Genomic DNA, 10,129 nt, shown 5'->3' on the forward strand with positions numbered 1-10,129 from the left:
AAAACATAAAGTATGGGCTCTAACGAATGAAGAAAAGGAGTAGAGGATTACCAATATATTCAAAGAAATCCAGTCAGCACATAGAACTCCGGCGAACCATCGAGGCATCGTGAATTCAAGCCGGTCAAAGATGGACTGACCAAGACTCGGTGGTTTCGAAATAAACAAAAACCAATGTCAATCGATTGTTCTTGTCAATAACAATCGATCGACGTAGGTTCTGGGTCAAAACCAGTTGAAAATACCACAAAAATCGAAAAAGGGACATATTGGTTCTTGGCAAAATCTTAGATCTACTAGAGATAGCGTTTGAGATAGGTTTAAAGAAAACAGGTAAGGGATTTGGAAAAGAGGAGGGATGGGGATTATATGGTATTAGATTGGGGTTGTTTGGTGGCGGCCACCGGCGAGTGGGGTTTGGGAATCCTAGGGCGGCTAAGGTTTAGGATATAAAGATAAGAGATGAAAGAAGTGTGAGGTCTTTGGGGCTTTTGGGGGTGGGTTTCGGACACTCTTAAGGGGATGGTAGGTTAGTTCAGGGCCGTTAGATTGGAGGAGGATCAATGGTGAGGATTGATTTGAAGTGAAACATGGTCGTTTGGTGTAATAGGGGGAACTGGACCGGATGAAGCTGGGTTTGGGGCTTGGGCGGATGGAGGAAGACTAGGCCATTGAGGCCTGGCCTAATTTCGAATAAAACCAAACAAAAGCCTTTTCTTTCTTTCTTTCTTTCTTTTTCCTTGATTTTTAAAATCCTAAACAAACTAAATAAAATCGTAAATTAGATCCTAACTTAGCCTACCTTGCAAAACTAACCTTACTTATTTTTCATTAACTTAACGCTAATTAATTTAAAACTGAAAGTTAAAATGTAAACATGACTAGGGTATTTTTGTGACTTTTATTTATTAATTATGCAATTAATACGTGATTAAATCCTAAAATACAATTAAAATCTAAAATGCTATGCAATGAAAAATTGAACATTTTTTATGGTATTTTATATTATTTTAAAATATTAAATATGCACAAAGATGCAACTAAATGCAAGAAAACAATTAAAAATAAATTCCTAAAATTCTATAAAAATTAAAAATAATTAGAAAATTTTATTTTTTTGCAGATTTTGTAGGAATAATTTCATAGGGCAAAAGTTATGTGCTCACAGCTGCTCCTCTTTGCTCGGAAATATGAAGAGTTTTTGGGTAAAGATAAAGTGAGCAATTACGAAAATTTTTTGCCCGTTTGACACTCCATTCGGAAGTATTTTGAAAAAGTTTGACCGAACCTTGCTTCGGAGGTTGCCTACATATCCTTGACTATAAAAGAATCAGGTTAGTGTAGTTCTATAATTTTGGTACCTGGGACTACCGAGAAGCTGTGATTTCACTGCTGTTGCTGTTGTTACTGCTTGTTGAACTCCTTATTACACCAAAATCAAAATGAAAAGAAACTAAACAAGCCTATCAGCTATGAGTTACAAGATTCATATATATAAGTCTTCTGAAACTTGATCTTGAGTCTTGACTGGTTCTTCATGCAGACTTTGATTTGAAACTTGATGCTTGCTAGCTGCAGGTACTAGTTCATTCTTCTTCGGCTTTTTCGAATCAAAATGGGACATGCAAAGCTCGTGATTTCAGTCATGTCTTGAGTAGTCCACATCTTTTCTCCGCTTCTGCATTTTGGATTTATTTCTTTTCCTTTTCTTTTCTTTATTTTGGATTTGAGACTTCTTTTTGGTCATCTCGAACCATGTGCCTCAAGGTATAAAACTCTATACTACTTCACTAGGGAAATTTCGTAAGTTATTTGTAATAAAACTCTATACTACTTCATTATTGCAAGCAATAAAACGTCGGGATTGGTGTATCCTGGGAAAATAGAGACTAGGGAGTGGAGACCCTATATCTAAAAATGAAAGCAACTAGGGAGTAGAGACCCTATGTTGGAAAAGCGACTAGGGAGTGGAGACCCTATGTCTAAAATATCATCAACTAGGGAGTTGAGACCCTATGTTAGAAAAGAGACTAGGGAGTGGAGACCCTATGTCTAGAATATCATCAACTAGGGAGTGGAGACCCTATGTTGGAAAAGAGACTAGGGAGTGGAGACTCTATGTCTAAAATAACATCAACTAGGGAGTGGAGTGTGATGACCCAAAATGTTATCTTTAAATTTAATGATTAATTATGTGATCTAAGCACTATTTACCATTACTCGATTTGCGTGTGCAGTCCGTAAAAATTTTCCGAAAAGTTTTCAGGTGAAGAATGGATTAAAATGTGAATTAGATGTTTAAAACACAACTGAGTTGACTTTGGTCAACATTTTGAGCAAACCGACTTGGATCAGTGTTTTGACAGTTCTGGCCTAGACGTCAGTGTGTTACCTGCGCACGGAGACTTCGAGGTATATCTGCCAGCGTCCGCAGACTCCGGAGTCCCCTTCTATAATTTTATGTTGCTTCCTTATATTTTATTTAGACCTTGACTTATAGAGACATTGAGAATAAATTCTTAGAAGTTTGTGACTTATTTCTACTGGGTTTTGGGAGTTGTAATCATTTGAATTGTAGATTATTTATTTTCAGATATTTATGATTATTCCGCATTGATAGGCTTACTTAGTCTTAGAGACTAGGTGCCATCACGACACCCTACGGAGGAAAATTTGGGGTCGTGACAAGTTGGTATCAGAGCACTAGGTTCATAGGTGTTATGAGTCACAAGCAGGTTTAGTAGAGTCTTGCGGATCGGTACGGAGACGTCTGTACTTATCTTCGAGAGGCTATGGAACTATTAGAAAATATTCACTTCTTGATTCCTTATCGTGTGGCATTGATTTAGCTTGAAACATATATCTTATATTTCTTTGTATCCATTCGTGTATGACATTGCGCATTCGGTATCAGTTGTGCGTTGACGGTTCGTGATGCCGCAGATGGACTACGAGGGAGCTAGAGATGCTCAAACATTGCCTTAACGTGTGGTTCCGACTGAAGATACGGGCGTATTAAGGGATCACCTAGTGAATCATGTGCGGCGTGCAACGGACATTGGCGTCTAGTTGATTTATACGAGCTGTGAAGGTTATTATTGTGGATCATCAGACATTGTGACCTATGACTTCATGCCGTCCACTATCAATGGGTGGATTGCGGGGTCATGTATTATATCAGTTTTGGCCTGAAATGTATATATGTGGTACTGAAAGGTTCCCTAAAATTTACACATGTTTAAGACCTAAGATTTTGTAGAGGATAAGGTTGGGACTTGTGGTATGTTCGCTTCCTTAATAATCCTATACTTCAATACCAAAGGAGTTATAGAAATAACTCTAAATTTGTAGAAGGTCTACTCAGCGTGGACGTCATTGTTGCAGATTTTGGGGTGCTTCGGAGTAAGTACACTTATTGATGAGAGTCTGGACTATGTGGTTCGTCACAAGATTTGTCTGTATGGAGCTCTACTTTTGTGATCGTTGTGTATAAATAGGGGTAAGGGTTACCCCAAAGAAGAGTCGAAGAGTATGTTAAGAAATGGGTCAGCTCAACAGTGTTGAGTCAGCATAACAAAAGAAGAAACTGCCTTGGGAGAGATAATTCTCCACCGGTGTTCGTGGAAAGCCTATAAAGAGGGTAGACCGGCCAATGTAACACCGCCCACTTGGCTCAGTTGTCAGAAACACTTTTGAAAGAGTTTATTTCCCGGACTCTCCGTAATGCGTAGTGCATAGGGTTTGAACAGTTGCGTTAGGTCACCATTGACGATGTCAGAATATGCCATCAAGTTCAATAAGTTAGCCCGTCATACTCCTACTTTGCTTCCTACAGCTAGAGGGTGAGTTCACAGACTCATTAAAGGACTCAATTATGATCGTAAAATTTTGTACGACTCGGGAGCTACAAACTGATACTTCATTTCTGCTAGTTGTACAAATTACCAAGATATTAGAATGTGTTCGGGGTGAGGAAAAAGGAAACTAAGGAGACCAAGATGTCTCGAGGTTCTGGGGGATTCAGTGGATTCTACTCTGCAAGTATAAATCATTATGGAGGGGGCTCGGGCAGTCAACTAGCCCAGTTCGCATATCGGATTACTCGGGGTGCTCCATCAAGTTCTTTCAATGCACTTGCGACATGAATTCCTATAATGGTTATTCCAGTTATCTGGCACAAACTCAATATGAGTAGCTTAACCCACAAAGGGGTTGTTATGAATACCGTGATACTAGGTATATCATGAGAAAAAAAATTGTCAAAAACTTGGGAGAGACTTATTTCATCAAAGCACTCAGGCTATGTGCCCCATTGCAGTTACTACACCACCCACACGACCAGTTAGTGGTGGAGGACAGACGGGCAGAAGGCCTCCTAGAGGTGGAGACCCAGCCGTTGATATATATATTTTATGGTATGGCGGAGGTCACTACATCAGTTTGTGTCGTTACAGATACGACCGAGATATAATATAAAGGAATAATTTCCTTAACTTCATTCAGTTCTCAATATCGAAACGAGTCCTTCTATGGTGTTCCACTTATGAGTGAGCTTCGTAATTCTGTAATCTACTTATGTGTTTCCTCCTGTTGGGAGATTCTATGGAGACAACTATGCCTATCATTCCATGTTGGTCACTAATAAGAGTTGTGAGGATAAAGGTGGCATTATGTTACTCATTTCGGTAAGTTTTGATGTAAATTCTGAATAATTAATTGCAAATTATGAATTATATGCCCTACCGGTGTGGGGTTCATTATGTGTTGTGATTTTGTTGAACGAAAATTATTTAGAAGGAGCAAATGGAAAGCTTCGATTGGCACGATGTGCATATTACTTGTGATTCAGAACTGAAAATGAGATCCTTGCATTTTAAAATAAACTGATATATTTAAACCGGGCTATGAGCTGCGGTGGAAGTTATATAAGGACGAGATCCTTATGAGGAAAATTCTTGTGTTTAAGTTCTCCCTTGTAAAATTAAATTTGTACTATAGTACTAATAGGGAGTCATGCCCGTTAGGCTTATTTAAAAATTCTATATGAAATTCTCTGTGCATACTTGCCAATTTTGTGTTGTAATTATTGAGTTTTAACCTACGAGATAGGTTCCAGCCCAGGTGACGATAAATGTGACTTATTAACTCGGGTAAATAATTATGAGGTCTTCATGCCTCGTATCTCATTATCAGTATTATGAAGGTTTAAAACGAGATTTTTGTTAACATGAAGTTAATTGACAATTTTATAATTGATTATGAACAACTATTAAGGCCAGATTAACCCAGAAGGGTGCTCCGTTCATATGGGCCGAGGAATGTGAGGAGGGATTTCAAAAGCTCAAGACAGCTTTGACTACAGCCCCAATGTTGGTATTACCTATAGGTCTATGGTCTCATACTGTGTATTGTGATGCGTCGCGTATTGGTCTCGGTGCAGTGTTGATGTAAGACAGTAGGGTGATTGTCTATGCGTCCCGACAGTTAAAGGTACATGAGAAGAATTATACGGTCCATAACCTTGAGTTAGCAGCTATTGTTCATGCCTTGAAGATTTGGCGGCATTATTTGTACGGTGTCCATTGTGAGATCTACACCGATCACCAGAGTCTACAACATCTGTTTAAATAGAAGGACCTTAACTTGCGGCAGCAGAGGTGGTTGGAGTTGCTTAAGGATTATGATATCACCATTCTCTATCATCATGGGAAGGCCAATGTGGTGGCCGATGCCTTGAGTCGTAAGGCAGAGAGTTTGGGCAACTTAGCATATTTACCGGTAGCAGAGAGGCCTTTGGCCTTGGATGTTCAGGCCTTGGACAACCAGTTTGTTAGATTGGATATTTTCGAGCCGAGTCGAGTTTTGGCTTGTGTGGTTTCTCAGTCTTCTCTTTATGATCGTATCAGGGAACGCCAGTATGATGACCCCCATCTGCTTGTCCTTAAGGATACAGTTCAGCATGGTGATGCCAAGGAAGTCACTATTGGAGATGACGATGTATTACGGATGCAGGGCAGGCTATGTGTGTCTAATGTGGATGGCTTGCGTGAGTTGATTCTCCATGAGGCTCACAGTTTGCGGTACTCCATTCATTCGGGTGCTGCAAGGATGTATCAGGACTTGAGACAACACTATTGGTGGAGGAGGATGAAGAAAGACATAGTGGGTTATGTATCTCGGTGTCTAAATTGTCAACATGTGAAATATGAGCATCAGCGACTGGGTGGATTACTTCAGAAGTTAGAGATTCCAGAATGGAAATGGGAGCGAATCACTATGGATTTTTTTATTGGGCTCCCACGAACTCAGCGGAAGTTTGATGCAGTTTGGGTGATTGTGGATAGGCTGACCAAATCAGCTCATTTCATTCCTGTGATTACTACTTACTCTTCAGAGCAGCTGGCTCTGGTATATATTCGCGAGATTGTCAGACTTCACGGTGTACCAGTATCTATCATCTCTGACCGGGGTACACAGTTTACCTCACGATTTTGGAGGGCAGTACAGCGTGAGTTGGGTACTCGGGTAGAGTTGAGTACAGCATTTCACCCTCAGACGGACGGGCAATCCGAACGCACTATTCAGATATTGGAGGATATGCTTCGTGCGTGTGTGATAGATTTTGGGGTGCTTGGGATCAGTTCTTACCACTTGTGGAGTTTGCTTACAACAACAGTTACTAGTCAAGCATTCAGATGGCTCCGTATGAGGCCTTGTATGGTAGGCAGTGCCGGTCTCCAGTGGGTTGGTTCGAACCAGGCGAGGCTAGCCTTTTGGGTACAGACTTGGTTCAGGATGCCTTGGAAAAGGTTAAGTTGATTCAGGATCGACTTCGTACAGCCCAATCTAGACAGAAGAGTTATGCGGATTGGAAGGTTCGTGAGTTGCATTCATGGTTGGTGAGCGGGTATTGCTCCGGGTTTCGCCTATGAAGGGTGTGATGAGGTTTGGGAAGAAGGGCAAGTGGAGCCCTAGGTATATTGGGCCTTTTGAGATTCTTGAAAGAGTTGGAGAGGTGGCTTACAAACTTGCACTACCACCTAGTCTTTCTGCGGTTCATCCGGTATTCCATGTTTCTATGCTTCGGAAATATCACGGTGATCCGTCTCATGTGTTAGACTCTAGTTCGGTTCAGTTGGACAAGGATCTATCTTATGTTGAGGAACCATTGGCTATTTTAGATAGGCATGTTCGAAAGCTGGGGTCAAAGAACATTGCTTCCGTGAAGGTTCAGTGGAGGGGTCATCTGGTCGAGGAGGTGACTTGGGAGGCCGAGCATGATATACGCAGCTGTTATCCACACTTATTCACCAGCTCAGGTACTTTTTCTAACTTCGTTCGAGGACGAACGTTTGTTTTAGAGGTGGAGAATGTGATGACCCAAAATGTCATCTTTAAATTTAATAATTAATTATGTGATCTAAGCACTATTTACCATTACTCGACTTGCGTGTGCAATCCGTAAAATTTTTTCGGAAAGTTTTCAGGTGAAGAATGGATTAAAATGTGAATTAGATATTTAAAACACAATTGAGTTGACTTTGGTCAATATTTTGAGCAAACGGACTTGGATCAGTGTTTTGACAGTTTCGGTAGGTCCGTATCGTGAATTGGAACTTGGGCGTATGCCCGGAATCAAATTTTGAGGTCCCTAGCCCGAGATATGGAATTTTAACGAAATATTTAAATTTTAAGTTCAAATAGTGACCGGATGTTGAATTATATGCAAATGACCCCGGAATAAAATTTTGATGATTCCAACAGCTCCGTATGGTAATTTTTGACTTAGAAGCATGATCGAAATTTTATTTGGAAGTCCGTAGTGGAATTAGGCTTGAAATACCGAAAGTTGAATTTTTCGGAAGTTTGACCGAGGGGTTGACTTTTTGATATCGGGGTCGAAATCCGATTCTGAAAATTTTCACAGCTCCGTTATGTCATTTATGACTTGCGTACAACATTTGAGGTCAATCGGACTTGATTTGATAGGTTCCGGTGTTGTTTGTAGAAATTAGAAATTTCAAAGTTCATTAGGCTTGAATTGGGGTGTAATTCATGATTTTAGCATTGTTTGAGGTGATTTGAGGATTCGGCTAAGTTCGTATGATGTTTTAGGACTTTTTGGTATATTTGGTTGAGGTCCCGAGGGCCTCGGGTGAGTTTCAGATGGTTAACGGATCAAGAATTGAACTAGAACAGCTGCTGTAATTTCCTTCTGTTGGAAGTGTGTTTCTGCCCAGAAATCGAGCCCCCGGAAATCAAGCTGAGGATCGAAGGCAGGCTCGAGATCCATGATCGAAGGCCACTGATCAAAGGCCCAGGATCGAGGGCTATGACCAAGGCCAGTGATCAAAGGCCATAAAGATCGAAGCCATGATCGATAGCCAGGATCGATGGTTGTGATCGAGCCCCAGGGTCGAGAGCCATGATCGAAGCTATGATCAAAGGCCAGGGTCGAGGGCCATGATCGGACTCCCCATGATCGGACTCCCATGATCGAGGTCCAGGATCGGACTCTCATGATCGAGGTCCAGGATCGGACTCCACGATCGAGGTCAGCCTGGACAGATCCGTAAGTTATAAAAACAGGGGGTTTCGTCCCATTCGCCATTTTTAACAACTTGGAGCTTGAGCAGAGGCGATTTTTGATATATCTTCAAGGAAAAATATTGGGGTAAGTGTTCTTAACTCAATCTTGGTTAGATTACCCGAATCCATCACTGTTTTTAACACTTAATTGCTGATTTAAGTTGGAAAGATTTGAAAACCCTCTTGGATAGATTTTCTTGGATAGATTTGTGGATTTGAGGGTCGAATCGTTATTGGAATTTAGTCATTTTGGTATAGTTAGACTCGTGGTTGAATGGGCGTTCATATTTCGTAACTTTTCCTGGATTCCGAGATGTGGGCCCCACGGACAAATTTTGAGATAATTTCGGATTTTATTAAAAAAGATGTACTATTTTCTTATGAAATTGATTTCTATAATTTTTGTTGACTGTATCGAATTAATTATGACTAGATACGAGTCGATCGGAGTCAAAAAATCGAGAAAAAAGCATAATACTTGATTAAATTAGAGCAAATCGAGGTAAGTGACTTGTCTAACCTTGTGTGGGGAAAATTTTCCCTAGGATTGATATTAATGTGATTATTGGATTGTGTTAAAAGTCGTGTACACGAGGTGACGAGTGTGAAAGATTATATTTTTAAATTGTGTAGATCATTGTTGCGCATTTATTAAATTATTTTATCTTGTTATATTCTTCATCATTGATTAAATGTTTATATTTTAAATTTGTTTGACCTTCTTCTGCTAATTGTTTTATCTGTTTAGTTGGAACTTGGTTTCTTTTATTCTGTGCATTACTTGAAGGTTGATTTTCTTTAAATTAAACATTATTAATTTGAAGTATTCGGCATTTGTAAACTTGATATTGAAGCAACGTGTTAAAGATTTTGAAATATTATTTTCCTGAATTATTTACTCCTGAATATTTTTGTAAGATTTCCGTACTGATTGTGATGGAGCAGTAAGCTCTTTATTGTGGAAAAAATATTTTTGTTGAATTATTTTGGCAAGTTAAATTATTTGATCACTTGAGGTGCAAATTGTGATATATTGTGATATTGATACGCATGTGGTGGTATAAGGTCTGGGTGTTAAAACGCATGCGGTGAGATAAGGGTGGCTTGATACGCTTGGCTAGTAGGGGTAACTACTAGAAGTCAGGCGGCATGATGCATCCGCAGACTCCGGAGTCCCCTTCTATCATTTTATGTTGCTTCCTTATATTTTATTTAGACCTTGACTTATAGAGACATTGAGAATAAATTCTTAGAAGCTTGTGACTTATTTCTACCGGGTTTTGGGAGTTGTAATCATTTGAATTATAGATTATTTATTTTCAGATATTTATGATTATTCCGCATTGATAGGCTTACCTAGTCTTAGAGACTAGGTGCCATCACGATACCCTACTGAGGGAAATTTGGGGTCGTGACATGGAGACCATATATCTAAAATAACATCACTAGGGAGTGAAGACCCTATGTCAAAAATAAAATCAACTAGGGAGTGGAGACACTATGTTGGAAAAGCGACTAGGGAGTGGAGACCCTATGTCTA

This window comes from Nicotiana tabacum, chromosome 2, assembly GCF_000715075.1.
Source record: "Nicotiana tabacum cultivar K326 chromosome 2, ASM71507v2, whole genome shotgun sequence".
Taxonomy (NCBI): Eukaryota; Viridiplantae; Streptophyta; class Magnoliopsida; order Solanales; family Solanaceae; genus Nicotiana; species Nicotiana tabacum.